The following is a 16,834-nucleotide window of genomic DNA, read 5'->3' as shown; positions in this document are numbered from 1 at the left end:
TAAAATAAACTGCACAGTGATATTCTTGAGAGTGAGAGCTTTCATTTGATGTATGACTTGTCTATTTCTGGTTAGTTTGTTTGATATAAATATGAAATTTAATATCATAAATATGATTTTCTCAAGGGGGAGTCGTTGCGGGGGGTCGAATTTAGACCATATTATCTTATTCTATGTAACATAAATACAAAAGTGATGGGATTGTCATGAAAGCTGAGGTTCTAAGCTTTCAAACAATACTATATATGTCTAGTTAAGACCGTATAACCATTTTTTGTGCTGTACAACTGAGAGATTTTTTAAAATGATTATGATGATGCAATATTGGACCCACCGGTGGGTCCGGGGGGAGGGGCAGAGTTCTGCAGGGCTGAAGCAGATGCCTCCCCCTCAAGCAGATTCCAGCAGCTGTGAAAGTGAATGTAAGTGTCTTCCAATGATTGTTTTTTCTTCCTCTGTCTAACCCCACCATTAAACAGAGGTGTATTTCATCTTTACTAGGCATACACTGCATTAAGATGTATAATAAATTTGCTACCCCAACATGATGAAAATCTCTTGCTGGCGGGAAATAAATACTACTTTCCCCCCATAAAACTATACACTCAACTACTAACACCATATTCTTTCAGAAACATGATAGTTAGCTTAGGTCTCAAACAAAAAAAAACCCAACATGCACTAAATCACTGTAAATTAATGGTTAAAATCCATAATGCACCAAAAAGAAAATTATGTTATTTTAATGGGCATTTTGTGGTAAGTACCTGTAGAAATTACAGCAAAGTCTAAGAGTCAAATGTGTAATTTTCAACATTTGATATGCTATGTCCTTTTCGCAAATGATCACATTCTGTTTTTCTGTTTGCTGTTTTTACATTTTATACTTTTTTTCTGTTTTGGGTTGTGTAATTAAAATAGAACGACAGATCTTAAATGTTCTAGAAAAGTTGTTTGTATGTTTGTTTGTTTTTTACAGGAGTATATGCTGCTACTTCTCCTCCTCCGCTCCGTCTTCATCATCAGAGCCACACACAATTTGTTTTAACATTGTTGTTACCAATAAATAGGTTCATTTTTATAACCAATTCACTTTGTCTGTTGTGCCGTCTTTTAATGCAATTCAACAATGAATAGGCCATGTCACAATCTTAAAATTTGAGTGTAAGGTAGGTAAAGCCTATTTATTTATAAGTTTGCAGATTTACTATTTATGAAGTTGGTAGATAGTTAAAATAGGCTATATTTTTTAAATTTGTTTGAAGGTCTGCTGGCTGTCTAATGACATGGTTGCCCCAACGTTGGCCCAATGTTGTTTTAGTGGTTTTTAAGTTGGCAGATGGTCTGCTGGCCGTCCAATGACATGGTTGGCCCAATGTTGGCCCAACGGACAAAATTACGTTGGGCCAACACATCCACAGATGCTGGGCCAACGTCTGTTTGCTACCTGGCTATATATTAAATGTTCTAGCCTAAAAATTTTAGACGAGCTTTCTTCCAACTTCCCTTCTCCAACACGACGTAGTAACGAACGTATGATGGCCGAGAATGTTCCGTCAACTTCCGTGTGTTCGCGCATCTATGTTGCAAAGTAACGAACGCAATCTGGCCGAGATACGTGCTGGCGGCAGGAAACTTCACTTTGTGTGCCTGCGCCTCGTATACAACGTTATAAAGCTTGCAGGACAACTTGTTTGGCATTGCCTTTTCAGCGTGAGAAATACACGGTAGAGGCTGACATTTTTTCGGGAATCCCACGGGTCACGGGATTCCCGTGGGATTCCTGCAGGATGGGAGTCATCTTTGCTATCAATCACGGGATTTGGACGGTACAGGATAAATGGTTAACGGGAGCAGACGGGAGCGGGAATCAACCAATAGCAAAGACGACAAAAAAAGAAAAAAGTAAATGCATCATTTTGTAGTTTCCTTTTAATACGCCTACAATGTAACGCAATTAAAAAATAACTACACGACCCAGCCGTCCCAGAAGCCATCAGTGCTTTTTGTCACGGCTTACCGCCGAAATTCAAAGAGCAGTGATGGAGGGAGCTAACAGCCGCGGAGAAGTCGATGTGGCAAAAAATGATTTACAGCGCAAAGTCAGAAGTAATGACATGTCTATTAAGTTCACAGAACTGGTCGGAAAGTCTGAAATATTAATTAAGTTTATGAGAGTAGAATGTGACGGTGATAGCACAATGTACGCTGCTTGTAAGACATGCTTAGTCTTAGTCAAGTACGCAAGTGATTCAGGGACGAGTGGTCTGAAGAAGCACACTTGCAAGGCAAATTCGGGAAAGAATCAGGCAAGCATCGATTCGTTCATCAAGCGAAAATTGCCGTATATGGGAGCGGTACAGGAGCGGGAGTCAGTTTAAACAGGAGCGGGATGGGATTGGGAGTCAATTTACCAGGAGCGGGATGGGATGGGATTATTTTTTAAACTTTGGTCTGGGAGTGGGACGGGACAAGATTTCTTTCTATGGGAGTGGGACGGGACAGGAGTGAAAATCCACTCCCGTGTCATCCTCTAATACACGGTGTGGCATGTGAGCGTGTGAACTGGTTGAATTGCGTGTCTCACGGCCAATGCGTGAGACTTGAGAACCCTTGTTAGTATGCTTACCTATGTTTATAGATCACATCAGGTAGAACGGTTGGTGATTAAAATGACTGAAACTAAACTTTTATTACACACCGTCCAGCCAATTAGAATCCAGTATGTTTTTTCATATAGTGGACTTCAATGGGGTCGCCCTATCTCACGGCGAGTTCGTACTAATTCGCACGATTTAACCAAGTGTCTAAATCGTACGAAATCATACGAGCTGGCTCGTACGAAATCGTACGATTTGTTCATCCCATTTAACACACCCCTGTGTAACGGCGAATTCGTACTAATTCATACGAATAGATTAAATCGTACTATATCCTACGATTTTGTTAGTCGCATTCAAGAAGCGTGACCCAATTCTCGTTCGCACACAATCGCGATAATTATCAACAGTTTTACACGCCACATCTCCGTGAGTATTTATCAGACGGTGTCTTGGTGTTCGATATAACATTTATTATATGTTTATTAGTCCAGATCGGCTTCTAAATGTTCTCTGAATTAAATTGGTCATCTATATTAGGCTACATTCTTTTTGTTCAACCTAACACATTAGGCTAACGTTACTGGTGATTAGCGGGTGATTAAACACTAGAATAAGCTTCCACATAACATGACAGATCTTCGATCATTTTATTATATTCATAATTAATGGAAGTAGTAACTACCACTGTTCTACTTCTGTGGTATTTTGTGTTTATAGTACACAAATCTTACCATGTTTTTTTACCACAGTTAGCCTATTTATACTGTGGTAGATTGTAGTATAGTAAGTTACCATAGTAAGTTAGTTATACATAGTAAAAACCCAGTTACAACAACACTTACCATGCTTTTAATACATTTGATGTTCAATCCAGAAATCTTGAGACTATGAGATCCTATCTTTTTTTTTTTGGTCACAGTTTTATTTTATTGTATTGTCATATTATTTATTTTTACTTAGTCATATGATTGTGGGCGGATTTTGAGCTTTGTTGTAAATAGTTATACACATAAAATGTTTAATGAATCACAAAAAAAATATCCAAAAGTTGTAATTTACTATGTTTTTGTCTTGCAGTTACTTCACATACATCTCATACCCCTCATTCTCTCTCTCTCTCTCTCTCTCTCTCTCTCTCTCTCTCTCTCTCTCTCTCTCTCTCATGGCACCTGGATCCACAACACGGCAGTGTAGTGCTTGCTACAAAGAAATCGGCAGTGCCTCCAAAACCTGCAAACACTGTGGAATAAAGATTATTCAAAAGAAAAACCTGAAATCCCAAAAAGTAAAATTTGACGATCAGTGGGCAACCAAATTGAAAAAATATGGCAATTCTTGCAAAATTATGATTTGTGTAGACTTGCTTGTAAGTTTCATTTCATTTCAATATATGAAATAAACAATTATTTTAAATTATTGTTATAATTAATACTACTACAATCCAGTAAACAAAAAAAACAAATCTTTATTTGAGTAGATAGTGGATAAGAGCATAGTTTTTAATTTGACTATGTACTCTTGCCTAAAACATTTTGTTCTCTCTTCTCAGCTTCATAAGTTGGAATTACTGGGCTTCTCACCAATGCTCTTCATTACAACACAGAAAGGCCAGCATCGCTCCACAAAAGTTTTAGTTAAAAACGTCAACATTCAGGGCCATCCCTCCATACCAGTCATGCAGAGACTTTATGAGGCTGTTGTAAGAGGTATTTATTTGTACATATGCATTTACCAATTGAAAAGCTCTTCCTATTGTAGTAAGGTGATGTTACATGAATAAAACAAAATATATTTTTCTATCTCTACACCCTAGTTTCGGTAGGTTCAATATATGTCCAGAATTAACGGACCAGAGGCTGAAAACTCATTTTCATAATTTATTCACAAAGAAAAAAAACATAAAGAATAAAAATAAACACTATGAAACTGGACAGAGTACAGGGTCACTTAGATCCACAATAACCCACTCTTGAGTTACAATTCACTGTAATCGTTACAGATACTATAAGAAATCAACGATGTACACACTTCATGGCGTATACTGTTAAGACCCACTACACTCTACACTTAATACTAATAAACGTCTATTAAAAAGACCACAACATGCATAAACCCAGTTAGTAATGATTTAAAAAGCTACATTCGTCGCTCCACACTGCAACCAACACAATAAGGAGGGTCACACAGATATAAAGGTCACCATCATCGGACTAACTACAGTATAATTATACAAAAGTGAGTAATATTGCACATTGCCCTAGCCCAAAATAATATAAATAAATAGAAACAAATAAAAAGGAATAAATAAAACAGTAAGGCCCAAAACAGTACAAGATGAAAGAAAAACAGTGACAGGCAATCACACTAACAGTCTTCTGTTATTACATCTGTTGCACCCAGCCTATAATACGTGCACGCTGTGCGGGCAACAAAGCAAATCCGTCCGTTTTCCCATTAACCGGCGGTGTAAGCCACCAACTGCTGCAATCGTCTGTCTGAGCTCGCGCTCAATATTTGGCGTCCCTCTGCTCTATAACGCATGTGCTGTTGCCCTGTCCTGTGATCCAACTATAGCGTGAACCGACAAAGAGCGAGTGAAAGTTACCTGTGCCCCTAAATAGCCTTCCCCGCTACGGAACTAAAAGCGACCGGAAGTTACCTGTGCCCCCTAAAAATCCTTCCCCGCTATACTTCCATATTCTGTAACCAGAATACTAAAAAATGATCCCACTACATACATCCCCACTTTAAAAGGTCACCGTCCCGGTGACATCCTACAACCAGGGTCTAAACACAGGGGCTTGGGGTACTTGAGACATACTAGCAGCGGTAACAAACATCTGGTTTACTGATCTTGGGAGGTGAAAAGGGTTTCTATGTTGCCCTGCCATGGTTCTTCTGGGCCGGACCTGCATTGTGTTGGGCTCATGAGATGCTACACTTACCCCATCACTGGGGCTGTTCAATGTGTGTAATACATTGGAGAATGGATTGGTATCATTATGTGTTTCTGTGGCTACTTGCTCAAACGAAACATGGGAGGGGACCGGATCCTGCCGCTGTTCCATCTCTACTGCAAGTATAACCCCTTCAGGGTCACTATCTTCTGTTATACTGGGAGTTCCTTGCTGAGGTAGGTCACTGGTAGACAGGCCCAGGTCTGGTTGGGGTTGGAGCTGTATCATGGGCCCACCGGTGGAAGATGGTAACACTTTAAGCTCGGACCTGTTCAAATTCCTTTCTGGGCCCACACCATCTCGAGGACATACTTTGCAGACCCTTCCTTCGTCCATACTTTGTACAACCACATAAACAGCAGGGTCCCAGACATCCTGAATTTTATGACGTCCTGTAAGATGCTTTCTCCTGTATACCAAAGTTCCAGGAGGAAGAGGAGACGTTACATTTGGCTGGTAATGTCTATTTCTCCGTTCCATGGCTTGTTTGAGTTGCTCCCTTGCATGCAGGTAAACTGAACTAAGGCGGTTCTGATGTTCATCCATCCAATCCTGTGCTGATTTGGGTGCCTGACCCTCTGAGGACACACCTAGCAGAAAGTCAACCGGCAACTGGGGCTTCTGACCAAACATCAACTCGTAAGGAGAGTAGCCTGTAGACTGATGCTCGGTGGTGTTATAGGCATAGAGAACCTGAGGTAAATATTGCGGCCACTTTCTCTTATTTTCAGGGGGAAGAGTGCGTAGCAAATCATGCAAGGTCCGATTGAATCTTTCACATTGTCCGTTGCCCTGAGGATGGTATGGTGTGGTTCTACTTTTCTCAATGCCATAAAGGCTACAGAGTCGTTTTAAAAGGTCCCCTTCGAAACTCTGTCCTTGGTCACTGTGGATACGTTGGGGGACCCCATAAGTGTAGAACCACTTCTCAGTCAGGACTCGGGCCACTGTGCTGGCTCGTTGATCTGGGGTTGGATACGCCTGCGCAAATTTAGAGAACACATCTGTGACAACAAGCACATTCTCTCGTCCATCACTGGCCTTATCTAGTAAAGTGAAATCAATAGCAAGGACCTCCAGTGGCCTTGATGCCGCTAAACTACCCCTAAATGTTCGAACTTTGGGTTGCCCTGCTTTTGCCAGCATACAACGATTACACTCTTGGCAATATTTCTCAATGTCTCTGTGCATAAAAGGCCAAAAACACCTTTGTCTTACGAGACTGGTGGTCCGTTCAATGCCTTGATGGCCGTGTTCGTCGTGGAGCTGTTTAAGGACTTCCGCCTGCAAGCACCGGGGCAGCAGTAGCTGGTACAAAACGTGCCCTTCCCCCGATGCTTGTATTTGACGGTAAAGGACGTCCTCACTCTCCTTTATTCTTGACCACTGCTGAACCAGCTTCTTCAGGCCTTTGCAAGCCACGACTCTTTCTTGCTTTGTTGGGGGCTTTCCTCTTCTCCAGTGGTGTAGAAATGCCCCGATCACTGGGTCTGCCGCTTGTAGAGATATCAAGTCCGATTTGGGCCGTGCTGGAAAGGCCGCAATCGCTCGACAGGTAGAAACAACCTGAGACTCTTGAGACATACTCAATGTTTGTTCATGGACTTCGGGTGGCACTGTCACACCCGGGAAAAGAGATGTACTCTGGGAACATGGCTGGCGTGACAGGGCATCCGCGTTACGATTGGTTGGCCCTGGTCGATACTTGATTTCAAAATCAAACACTGCCAATTCTGATGCCCAACGTTGCTCCACGGCCCCCAGCTTGGCAGACTGTAGATAACTAAGGGGGTTGTTATCAGTGAGCACAAGAAACTTGTTCCCCAATAAGTACTCCCGAAACTTTTGGGTCACTGCCCATTTCAATGCCAAAAATTCCAGCTTTCTGGAACTATAGTTTGACATGTTCCTTTCTGTGGGTCTGAGGCCTCTGCTTGCGAAAGCAATCGGTCGTCGCTTCCCCTCCTGCTCCTGGGATAACACCGCCCCCAAGCCAGCTTGACTGGCGTCAATCTCGAGAACAAAAGGTTTTGTGAAATCGGCATAGCCCAAGACTGGTGCACTCACAAGCAGCCCTTTCAGGGTTTGAAATGAACTTTCACACTCATCACCCCACCGTTCTCCTATAACACTCTTTCCCAGAGTCTTGCGTTTCTTCTTGGTGCCCTCCATTTCAGCCACCAGGCGATGAAGTGGGGAAGCATATTTGGCAAAACCCCTTACAAAACGGCGATAATAGGAGGCAAACCCCAGAAACGACTGTAGCTCAGTGCAAGATGTAGGTCGTGGCCATTCAGCCACAGCACTTATCTTAGAAGGGTCCGTTGCTACACCAGATGCCGATATCACATGACCCAGGTAGCAGACTTCAGGCTGGAAAAAGTGACATTTCTCCAGTTTTAATTTCAGGTTGTGCTCTTCAAGACGCGTGAGTACCAAACTGAGGCGTTGGAGGTGCTGGTCAAAGGATGATGAAAAGATCACAATATCATCCAAGTACAGCAATAAGGACTGGAAACTTTGGTCCCCAAAGATTCTCTCCATCAAGCGTTGAAAGGTACTTGGAGCGTTACAAAGCCCGAATGGCATCCGGTTGAACTCGAAAAGCCCAAATGGTGTAGAGAAAGCTGTTTTTGCTTTATCCTTCTCTGCCATAGGCACTTGAGTGTAACCGCTTGCCAAGTCCAACGTTGAAAACAACCGGGCACCAGAGAGTGCATCCAAGGTCTCCTCAATGCGTGGCAAGGGGTAAGCATCCTTCCTTGTTTTAGCATTAAGCAAACGATAATCTATGCACAGCCTGATTTCCCCTGTTTTCTTATAGACTACCACAATTGGAGAGGAGTACGGACTACAACTCTGACGAACCACTCCTCGTTCCAGTAGCTCCTGAATGTGTGCTTTAACTTGTTCGTACTGTGATGGCGGGAGCCTTCGATAGCGCTGACGCACTGGCGCATCATCCAACAATGGGATTTCATGTTCCACCATTGTACTACAACCCAGGTCTCCCTCTCCTTGACTGAAAACGGAGCTATATTTTTTCAGCAACTCTACCCCTTGTCTGTTTTGTTCAGGGGAGAGGTTAGCCCATGACAAGCTGGAGAGACCAGGGGGTGGGACACCCACTGCCATCACTGTCTGAATCACAGCAATGACATCCTGGTAATCGGTCTCCTCCATGCGGAACGAGCTTCCCAACTGAGGTGGGTCAACCACCTGTAGCTCACCCAGCAATGTGTGAGGTTGTAGCCAAACATCCTCTGTACTCACGTTAACTACAGGAATCTCAATGCTGCCCTGATGAACAGCAAGAAGGGCTGAAGATACCAAAATACCTGGCGGCAAGGAATTTCCTGACACACAAGGTTCAAGGAGTACTGACGGGAGGCTAATTTGAGCCGCTGATGAACACAGGGAATTAATCCACTTCAGGGACCCAGCAGGGATGCGCACCGCTCGACCATGGACTTTAACTCTGCCCAAGTATCCGCCTAAATTAAGGGCTTCCATGCGCTGACACCTGGAGAGAGCTTCCTTCCACACCTTACTGGCCGTTTGAAAAGTGGATGAGTCAAACAGACTGGAGCCAAACTGTTCGAAGAATAGGCGGTAGCAGCGACCAATGACGTTCATCCCTAAAAGACCAGGCACGGACTGCTCTTGCTGTGTGGACTCACCCTGGAGATCCTCTACCACCAACACCCCCATTCGTGTTAATGTCTTGCCCAACACAGTGATGTCCAGCTCCATATACCCTTTATATGGGATTGTTAGCCCGTTAGCAGCCTTTAGCCGTAACCAATGGCATTCTTTCAACAGCCTGCCTGTCGACTTGAAGTGTTTTTCAAAGAAGCTCTCTCTGATTGTGGTAACCATCGACCCCGTATCTACCAGGCAAGGTGTCATAATACCCCCCATGTTGATGTCCACAACAGGGCAGTCTCCAATGAGTCGAACAGGATCTGGCACTTGACCTTCAGATGAGCCCACAAAACCCTCTTCTGGTGCCTGGCTCACGGCACCAGAGGGGTCTAGTTTCCCGACAGTTGGCAGTCCTGGCCCCCTCCCACTATTTGGCTTTGCACTCCAACTTCAGAGCCTGATTCTGTGCGGTTTTTGGAGGCACTAAGGTTTACCCTACAAAAACGGGCAATGTGACCAGCCCTATTACAGCGGTGGCATATTGGCTTACCATCTGCTTGGAAGCGGAAGTGTTTAGCATGAGAGGCCGTCATACTCTGGGTAGGCTGTGGGGGCTGGGGAGTAACCTGTTTCATTAGAGCATCTAATTGGGCTTGCTGTTTACGAAGGCACTCTTTAATCTCAGTAATTTCATCACCAGACCTAGCCATAACAGCACTTGCACTAACTTCGAAACTATCCAGCGCCTGAGAATAGGTGTCACAGGAATAAGCCCGAGGTTTAGATTTACTCTGCCTACTGGCCTCCCCCCACCTAAGGGCAACACCCCGAAGGTCAACAAAAAGGATAGCTGGTACTGTGACAACACGTTGTTTTAACTCTCTACGCCACGTGTCGTCCAGCACACCTTCAATAAATTGGTCACGCAACAGCACGTCGGAATTTGGGATACCTCCAGGGGTTTTACGTACAGCCATATCCATCAGAGACTTAAGTATATGTGAATAATCACGTAAAGATTCTCCCTCTCGCTGAGTGCGTTGATAGAATTGCAACTGTGCCGCTACGTAAGACTGGGTGCAACTATAATTTTCAGTCAAAATAGTAAAGATTTTCTCAGGGGTGTCCCTGTTAACACTAGGATGAAAGTTAACCTCAGACTTGGCACCCCCCTCCAGGTGGTCAGTAATGAAAAGGACCTGCTCAGCTATTGACATATGTCTAACATCCAAGCATCGACGCACCTCTTCTACCCATTTCTCAACAGTTAGCAAATCAATAGACATTTTTCCAGTGAATTTTGAACATTTACGCTCCCTGGGCACATAAATGTAACGAACGTTCATTGCTTCACTTGCTGGGGTAACAACTGGAGCCATATTTGGATTCGTGGAGGGTCCCGGCATGGGTTCGGGTACCTGTGATTGTCCCCGTAGCTGTTCTCTCAACAATTCATTGTCCGCCTTAAGCTGCTGCAGCTGCTCCATAAGAGCCTGTAGATCCTCCATTCTTCCCCTTGGACTCTGGTGCTGATGGTCTGGTCAATCCGAGATTCCCCCGCCGCCGAAGACCTGTCATTGTCTTTCCTTCACCCCACTTTACAATTACTCAAAGGGCCAACCATAAAAAAAATAACCAAAAAAATAATACCAAAAAAAAAATTCAATAAATCCAGCCAAAATCCTGCCGACTACGCCAATTATGTAGTAAGGTGATGTTACATGAATAAAACAAAATATTTTTTTCTATCTCTACACCCTAGTTTCGGTAGGTTCAATATATGTCCAGAATTAACGGACCAGAGGCTGAAAACTCATTTTCATAATTTATTCACAAAGAAAAAAAACATAAAGAATAAAAATAAACACTATGAAACTGGACAGAGTACAGGGTCACTTAGATCCACAATAACCCACTCTTGAGTTACAATTCACTGTAATCGTTACAGATACTATAAGAAATCAACGATGTGCACACTTCATGGCGTATACTGTTAAGACCCACTACACTCTACACTTAATACTAATAAACGTCTATTAAAAAGACCACAACATGCATAAACCCAGTTAGTAATGATTTAAAAAGCTACATTCGTCACTCCACACTGCAACCAACACAATAAGGAGGGTCACACAGATATAAAGGTCACCATCATCGGACTAACTACAGTATAATTATACAAAAGTGAGTAATATTGCACATTGCCCTAGCCCAAAATAATATAAATAAATAGAAACAAATAAAAAGGAATAAATAAAACAGTAAGGCCCAAAACAGTACAAGATGAAAGAAAAACAGTGACAGGCAATCACACTAACAGTCTTCTGTTATTACATCTGTTGCACCCAGCCTATAATACGTGCACGCTGTGCGGGCAACAAAGCAAATCCGTCCGTTTTCCCATTAACCGGCGGTGTAAGCCACCAACTGCTGCAATCGTCTGTCTGAGCTCGCGCTCAATATTTGGCGTCCCTCTGCTCTATAACGCATGTGCTGTTGCCCTGTCCTGTGATCCAACTATAGCGTGAACCGACAAAGAGCGAGTGAAAGTTACCTGTGCCCCTAAATAGCCTTCCCCGCTACGGAACTAAAAGCGACCGGAAGTTACCTGTGCCCCCTAAAAATCCTTCCCCGCTATACTTCCATATTCTGTAACCAGAATACTAAAAAATGATCCCACTACACTATTATAATGATCCTTTTTCACAGACTGTGATGATGCATTTCCACAGTTATTAACATGGTAAATCTAACAAAGTTTGTTTTTTAATATATATATATATATATATATATATATAATCAGACCAACACCTGTGTCTGATTGAAGTGATTGGCGTGGAGACCGCATATAAGCTGCCAGGAAGGAGAGAGCGAGAGGGAGAAGCTCTTGGGACTCGCACGCGCCCCGCAGCCGATACCAGCAGAGTGTACCGACGGATTGGAAAGAGTTTTGACTGAATGGACTGAGTTATTTATGCAACGGGAAGAGTGGTCGTTTGACTGAACCTTGAGAGCTGGAGACATACAGCGAGAGCTGGTACAGCGGGCAGAGTGTTTTCGTATTCGAGTGCTGTAGTGGTACACTACGGTGAAGGCGCACGAGCGCACCTTTCTTTTGTTCTTTTTTTGTTCTAAATAAAGTGTGAGTCCCAAGTTCGCCGACCCTGTCTTCTTCTTCCTTCACCTACATACACTGAAATTGACTACATATTCAGAATATTGTGAAAAGGTTCAATTTTGAAGACACCTGGTCCCACACTCTAATCAGCTAATTAACTCAAAACACCTGCAAAGGCCTTTAAATGGTCTCTCAGTCTAGTTCTGTAGGCTACACAATCATGGGGAAGACTGCTGACTTGACAGCTGTCCAAAAGACGACCATTGACATCTTGCACAAGGAGGGCAAGGCACAAAAGGTCATTGCTAAAGAGGCTGGCTGTTCACAGAGCTCTGTGTCCAAGCACATAAATAGAGAGGTGAAGGGAAGGAAAAGATGTGGTAGAAAAAGTGTACAAGCAATAGGGATAACCGCATCCTGGAGAGGATTGTGAAACAAAACCCATTCAAAAATGTGGGGGAGATTCAGACGTATGCAAGACATGGGTTTAAGCTGCCGCATTCCTTGTGTCAAGCCACTCTTGAACAACACACCGTCAGAAGCGTCTCGCCTGGGCTAAAGACAAAAAGGACTGGACTGCTGCTGATTGGTCCAAAGTTATGTTCTCTGATGAAAGTCAATTTTGAATTTCTTAAGTAATATTCTAATTTTCGAATACTGAATTTGGGATTTTCAGTAGTTGTCAGTTTTAATCATCACAATTAAATGAAATAAACATTTGAAATATATCAGTCTGTGTGTAATGAATGAATATAATATCCAAATTTCACTTTTTGAATGGAATTAATTAAATAAATCAACTTTTTGATGATATTCTAATTATATGACCAGCACCTGTCTATATACACACAGATCAGGCATAACATTATGACCACCTTCCTAATATTTTGTTGGTCCCCCTTTTGCTACCAAATCAGCCATGACCTGTCAAGGCATGGACTCCACTAGACCTCTGACACCTCCCAGCAGAACATTGCCCAAAGCATCACACTGCCTGTAGCTCAAATTGCTCAAGAAGTTAATGCTGGTTCTGATATAAAGGTGTCAGAATACACAGTGCATCACAGTTTGTTGCATATGGGGCTGCATAGCCGCAGACGAGTCAGGGTGCCCATGCTGACCCATGTCCACGCCGAAAAACCAACAGTGGACACGTGAGCATCTTGCCTTGCTTGCCATCTTCCCATAGTGCATTCTGGTGCCATGTGTTCCACGCACCCGGCCATCCACGTGAAGTAAACGAAAATGTGCTTTATCAGACCAGGTGACCTTCTTTCATTGCTCCGTGGTCCAGTTCTGATGCACACGATGTGCACTGACGTGCACTGTTGTTTTTTTCGGCGGTGGACAGGGGTCAGCATGGGCACCCTGACTGGTCTGCGGCTATGCAGATCCATACACAACAAACTGCGATACACTGTGTATTCTGACATCTTTCTATCAGAACCAGCATTATCTTCTTGAGCAATATGAGCTACAGTAGCTCGTCTGTTGGATTGGACCATACGGGTCAGCCTTCGTTCCCCACGTGCATCAATGAGCCTTGGCCGCCCATGACCCTGTCGCCGGTTCACTACTGTTCCTTCCTTGGACCACTGATAGATACTGACCACTGCAGACCCAGAACACCCCACAAGCAGAAGTTCTTTTATTGCTTGTCGCTGCAGTCATACTAACATCGTCTGACTTCTTGAGTCAAACATTGTAATATATATACATTATAAGAGGGAGGGATTACATTGTGATGGTGGAAACTCATATACAGGTTTAGGAACCTGTATAAAAAGAGAGAGGGAAAAAACCCTATTCAAACGCTGAGACTCCAGAACAGGAATGACAGGACTCTCTCTTGCTAAGACAAAAGCTCGCGAGAGTCTCCAAGAGTTTCATTAACATGTTTCATTTAACTTACAATAGAAAGAAAACCCGTCCGACAGCTGTATATAGAGACACCGAATAAGACAGGAGTTTCGTGCTCCACAGCTGAATGCTAAATTCAAGTTACAGAACTTTCTCAGTTTATATATGAAACTAAATTAAACATTTGACAAAGTTGTATTCCTTCACTCTCTTCTGACCAACATAATCTCGATATTTTTTTCCTCTTTTGGAAAGTCATAGAAATGCTATCATGGATTTTTTTTATTTTGCTATTGGAGCAAATGGAAAAGCAATTTTATAAATATATTATAAAATATATTTGTTGTAGTTGCCATTCACCAATTTTGAAATTTACCCAACTATGGCGACTTCCGCTTCTGAGAACCCCATAAATGTGAAAAGGGTCCTTAACTACTCATTTACTCTTTGACTTGTCGAGAAGTTTGTTATTATGATGTCATACTCAATATATTTTTTTAGAGTGCATGCAGTGGCATAATTACTGGTTGTTTAGATGTTTTATTTTTTTATCATTAAACAAAACATAACTCACTGTAAAACATAATTAGAATATCTCCTTATACATTAATTTAGGTTTATTTGTTTAGCAATTTTCACAAAACATATTATTTAAAATTATGTTGCACTTAGGATATTTTCGGTTATCAGCCATGGGTGATTGTGTCAAAGTAATGTATGTCAAATGACAGGAATATTCAGCTATATTATATTACATGTTTTGTGGTTAGTAGTAAACATAGTGTGTTCAGTTAAGCCGATACCATGCTGAAGGTGCTTGAAATGATTAAATCACCACTAGAATAATAATTTTACAATGAATAACGCTTTTATAATTTTCTAAGAAGAATGTTTTTTTTCCCATGGAACAACTCAGCCCCTGCCACCAACAACTTCTCCTCTGTGGTCGTGGACCCCGCCTCTGTGGCCAACATCTCTGCTTCTACGGCCGACGACTTCTCTGCAGCCACCAGCCCGGACTGTAAACATTTTTGTTATATGTGTAATTCTAATGTATATAATATTTTTAATTATAAATGTAACAGTTTTTTCCTAAGAATGTTTTTTTCCCTAAACCTCTACAGCCAATGGCTCCGCCTTTTCTTTTGTGGAGCCCGTCTCTGTGGCCAATGGCTCCGCCTCTTCTTTCGTAGAGCCCGTCTCTGTGGCCAATGGCTCCGCCTCTTCTTTCGTGGAGCCCGTCTCTGTGGCCAATGATGACTCCTCTGCCACCCCGAAATGTACAAATTGTTGTAATATGTATAATTGTAATAAATTTAAATATAATAGTTTTAATTATAAATGTTACAGTATTTTTCTAAGAATGTTTTTTCCCTAAATCTCTTTAGCCAACAACTCTGCCTCTGCTGCCAATGACTCCGTCTCTGCTGCCAATGACTCCGCCTCTGCTGCCAGTGACTCCGCCTCTGCTGCCAGTGACTCTGCCTCTGCTGCCAATGACTGCGCCTCTGCTGCCAGTGACTCTGCCTCTGCTGCCAATGACTCCGCCTCTGCTGCCAGTGACTCCGCCTCTGCTGCCAGTGACTCTGCCTCTGCTGCCAATGACTCCGCCTCTGCTGCCAGTGACTCTGCCTCTGCTGCCAATGACTCCGCCTTTGCTGCAATGACCCTGCATCTGCTGCCAATGACTCCGCCTCTGCTGCCAATGACTCCGCCTCTGCTGCCAATGACTCCGCCTCTGCTGCAATGACCCTGCATCTGCTGCCAATAACTCAGCCTCTGCTGCAATGACCCTGCATCAGCTGCCAATGGCTCCGCCTCTGCTGCAATGACCCTGCATCTGCTGCCAATGACTCCACCTCTGCTGCCAATGACTCCACCTCTGCTGCCAATGACTCCGCCTCTGCTGCCAATAACTCCACCTCTGCTGCCAATAACTCCGCCTCTGCCGCCAATGACCCTGCATCTGCTGCCGGCGACAGCTGGCAATGTGTATATATGTGACAATAAACAGATGTGTATTGTTGCATTGCAGAATGCTCACACAACAGCCAGAATGTGTACCATGGAGAGGTTGTAAGGGAGAGAGTTAGGGAGGTTGGTCAGAATCAAGAAAGAAAAAACCCATCGTGCTTGCATGTAGGAGTAAACACTGAGATGTGGGCACATTTTCTACACTTAGAGCACCAGCGCCAGACGTTATACTCTTGAGATTTTGCAGGCGAGCGGGTTGCATTACCGGCTCGTTGGCTGCCGAATACATCGCTGCAGTAGCCTTTCTAAGGGGACTGACAGGGCGAGATGCTTCAATGGTGGTCCGGCCGCGGCGGGACTCAACCGTCTTTTGAGAGATTTGTCTGGGTCGCTGTAGCAACGGCGGTTGTGTGCAGGTGAGTGGGTTGCATTACCGGCTCGTTGGCTGCCGAATACACCGCTGCAGTAGCCTTTGTAGCCTTCCTGGATCGAGGAGGAGGCGGAGTAATGTGAACTCGACCACTCCTCGCTGTCCGATGCCAGGATGGAACAGCTCTCACCTGGGTCAATTCCTACAGCTTCGTCCCCTGAGGCGGCGGCAGTGAGGGGCGAAGCCGGCAGCTGCGCGTCCGGGAAGGGCGGAGAAGGAGAGAGGGCGAGCGTTTCACTGTGACCTC

General features: G+C 43.6%; 1 protein-coding gene and 1 long non-coding RNA gene across 3 annotated transcripts in view; one reads left to right on the top strand and one right to left on the bottom strand.

The window, feature by feature from the left end:
• Window positions 1-16,834, bottom strand: part of LOC143718612 (uncharacterized) — a 796,762-nt gene that overhangs the window by 110,996 nt on the left and 668,932 nt on the right. The gene's annotated exons all lie outside the window — the stretch shown is intronic.
• Window positions 1,705-15,446, top strand: LOC143718656 (uncharacterized). 2 transcript variants are annotated; one of them, XR_013196473.1, is made up of 4 exons: window positions 1,705-3,969; window positions 4,153-4,309; window positions 15,100-15,204; window positions 15,308-15,446. It is a non-coding gene; the product is annotated as an uncharacterized LOC143718656 (long non-coding RNA). The 2 variants fall into 2 exon arrangements; XR_013196472.1 differs by lacking the exon at window positions 15,308-15,446 and having other exon boundaries at window positions 15,100-15,277.

Source organism: Siphateles boraxobius, unplaced genomic scaffold (genome assembly GCF_051911475.1).
Source record: "Siphateles boraxobius isolate OS27281-9 unplaced genomic scaffold, OSU_SipBor_1 61, whole genome shotgun sequence".
In the NCBI taxonomy this organism is placed as follows: Eukaryota; Metazoa; Chordata; class Actinopteri; order Cypriniformes; family Leuciscidae; genus Siphateles; species Siphateles boraxobius.
Note: the sequence above shows the minus strand (reverse complement) of the source record. Positions and strands in the feature narration are given on the sequence as shown.